Raw genomic sequence first — 3760 nt, forward strand, 5'->3', positions numbered from 1 at the left:
TACAGAAATACCATGTGGCCCTTTCCGCTCAGATTTCACCACAAAGAAATGAAAAACAGAGTAAGAGACGATAGCTGAACAAACACCCAGCAGCACTGGTGGTGTAGGAGTTACACGTGGCGCTGGAATCTGCAAAGTCTCCAGTTGGAAACCACCAGGCTGCTCCGCGGGAGAAAGATGGGGCTTTCCACTCTAGTAAACTTACCGTCCCGGAAACTCACCGGGGCAGTTCGACGCTGTCCTGTGGGGTCCCTATGAATCGACGCGGACTCCATGGTAGTTTGAGTGAGCTATGAATGCCCATGTTTACCTGAGCCCTACTTGAAATAGCAAAAGTTTGAAACAAAAAGCCTTTCTGTGGAGGAATGAATAAATAAACTCTGGTACATACATGCAAAGAAGTATGCACCTCTAAAAAACAATAACGAAGCTTTCAAACAACTCACGATACGAACTAGTTTGGAAGATGTTATTCTTAGCAAAGTTATTCAAACTCATAAAAACAAATACTATGTGCTATTACTAGTATAAAGAAAATAAATAAGAAAAAATGATTATTACACCAAAAGTAGATTATGGTGAGGCCAGTGGGCCCCCCTCCCCTCAGTAGGACCCACAGGGAAAGAGGAAAAGGAAGGGGAAGAAAAATTAAGATAGAGCCAAATACATGGGTGGCTATGGAGATAATGTCATTGATGTGACGAAATGGGCTGGGCAGCTATGCTCTGCATGTTTTCTCGGTGTGTGCTCTACTCCACAAATAAAGGAAACAAACCCAACAAGAAATAAAGATCACAGCCGTGAAAACTCCGCGGAACCCTCCCATTTCTCTTCCATCAGATGAAACCACTGCTCTGCGTGGCGACAAAGGGAGAAAATGTGACCTTGAAACTACATATTTGAGTTTATTTTATTTTGACTAAGAATGCTAGTTAGGTCAATTTCCCTGATAGTATTCAAGTACTCTATATACTTACTCATTATCTATTCAGTGGAATGTAATTGTTAACGTCTCCAACTATGATTATTGAATTTTATTTCTACTTCCTCGTCTATCAGTTTTGCTGAATGTGTTCTGAGGCTCTGCTGTCAGGTATATGATATCTACAACATTATCTATTTCCAACTATAATCATTTTATTATACTACTATCTACATTTTTGTTTCCCTTAACACAAAATTCCTTGTTTGAAATATATTTTCCTGACATAATCTAGCCATTCCAGCTCTCTTATCACTACTTTTTGCATGTTTTACCTTTGCACATATTTTTAATTTTCCGTTTAATTATGTCTTAGATTCGCCTGTAGAGAGTATATGGTTGAGTCAATGTGATTATTCTTATGATTGGTTCCATTCTGATGCCTCTGTCTTAAAGTGGCTCTGATAGAGGTAGAGTAGTTCGTTAGTTTATTTTTAGTTTGAATTTTATAAATATACATTAAAATAAGTCTTTTATTTTCAATATCTTTAGAAATGCTTTATAAAAAGAATTTTCCTTTATAAAATGAATTCCATCTCTATTTGTATTTGGATATTGGTATGAGATTGATAACATCAGTAAATTATGCACTGCCACAAAGTATATAATATGTATTACTAATGATAAGATACAAGCAAAAATAAAAAAAGAGGAATGGATGGCTTTGAATGTCGCTTGTTATTCAAAGACATCTTATGTCAGAATATTTGTCTTTTTATTCCTCTCTTACGACTTCATTCTATTTTGTTCTGTTAAACAAATCATTTTAGTGTACTAGTCAACGGCTGTTTTTATTTTTCTCTATCTGTATATTTAAATATACAGATAAAAGTAGGAATAGGAATTAAGTTTATATAGGAATGATAGGCATATATAAAAATATATAAATCAAGTTAAAGTTGATGTGATTTAATGAAGTATGGCAACTGTGCACCAATATGGCCCCATTTCCTTCCCTTCCTTGTATGTATGAATAATTTATATTGCATTTATATTTTTATAAATCCAAAGATAAAATATTGTATTTGTGATTTAATTTATTTTTAAATTAAAGGAAGAAAATGGAAATAGAGATTAATACACATGCATATTTCTTCATATTTACTTGTATACCTTCCTTAGGTATCCATCACTTTCTTGAGTTGTGTCCTTCAGAAATATGTATGTATGTATCAACTTGGCTAGGTCATGCTTCTGGTATTTTGTAATGTGATGTAATTACGAAGCATTAAGGTGACATACAACCCATTTACGTAGGTTACAGCTCTGATCCAATATAAGGAGACAGTCCCCAGGGAGCACTACCCCTGTGCCTTATAAGACCTATAAGAAGATGGTAGCACTGTGTTCCCTCAAGAAAGAAGAGTCCGGAGAGGAGATCATCCTTTGGACCAGAGGTCCCTGCATTGAGAACCTCATAGACCCAAAGAAAAAGGAAATAAGGACGCAGGAAGCTCTCCAAGAACCAGCAGGCCCGCAGATACTGGAAGGAGATGCGGTCCAGAGCTTGCAAAGAAAGCAAGCCTTTACCTGGAGCTGGAGCCCTAAAGTTGAACTTCGAGCTTCTAACTTCGAGACAATAAGTTTATTTTTGTTCCAGATATCTATTTGTGGCATTTATGTTATAGAGCACGAGACAGAATTTGGTAGCAGGAACAAGTGCTGCTCTAACATATATTCCAAATATGGAAGTGCTTTAGAACTTCGAAAGTTGGGGACATGGCTCTCTACCTTCAAAAGGTTGTGCCATAGCCCCTACATTTCAAAACGTCTTATCTTGACCAGCTTGGCTCCAGAGTATGGGTTTGCAAATCTTAATTGTGTTAGGCAAGGTTCTCTAGAGAAATGAAACCAGGGCACTTATGATTAGGTAGATAGATGATAGATAGAGAGATAGATAGATAGATAGATAAATTTATATAGTGAGAAGGAATATAGCAGCTAATTAGTACTCATAGCAGTACACAGGGTTCAGTTCAACTCACTTCCAAGAACAGTGAAATATACTGGAAGCCCTTCAACTCACACGGGCTGCGGGATCCATGGTCAAGGAAGCCGACAGCAGAGCCCTCCCTTGGGCAAGACAAGCAGAGTCTGCCCAAAGGAAACAAGCAGCAGGATGGATCACCAACAGTCAGTAGCTCAGGAGATTCGCGAAGCAGGCCTGGATGGGAGATTGAACACAAGCAATGCAAGGCAACAGAATCCTCCAGTCTCGAGCTCAAGAGATGTCCGCACCAGCAGCTTGAGGAAGCAGGTCTCAAAGGAGTCTCAAGCTCTAGTGACACGATACACTGGCTGGCCTGGTCCACAGGTAGTATAGTTCACAAGTTGAGGCAGAGAACTAGCTACAGCAGCATCATGAACACTCCGGCATGCTCTGATCACCAGAGAGCAAGAGAGGCCTTGCAGAGCCATTTATCTCCAATTAAACTGTGATCAAATTAATCTCACATGTTCCTATTGGCCAGGTTGGAACAATAAACCTAACTATCACAATAAGTACCAGGGAGTTGGCACTGGGCTACTTCCCAAAGCTGAGTGGACAGAGCTGCCCTGCCAGTGAGGCAGATGTTGAGCTTCTGGGGTTGAGGAGATGGATTTACCACTCAAGTGGACTAGGAGAATGGATGAGTTCAAAGCCAAGGAGAGAGAGTTACCATCTCATAAGGCCTTGAAAGAAAAAATTAAAGCCCCGGGCCAAGGACCTGCACCTACAGTCCAGAGATCATATCCAGCATCCATTGTCTAGAGGGCAGGGGGACTACCTAGAAGGTC

Source organism: Tenrec ecaudatus, chromosome 1, assembly GCF_050624435.1.
Source record: "Tenrec ecaudatus isolate mTenEca1 chromosome 1, mTenEca1.hap1, whole genome shotgun sequence".
NCBI lineage: Eukaryota > Metazoa > Chordata > Mammalia > Afrosoricida > Tenrecidae > Tenrec > Tenrec ecaudatus.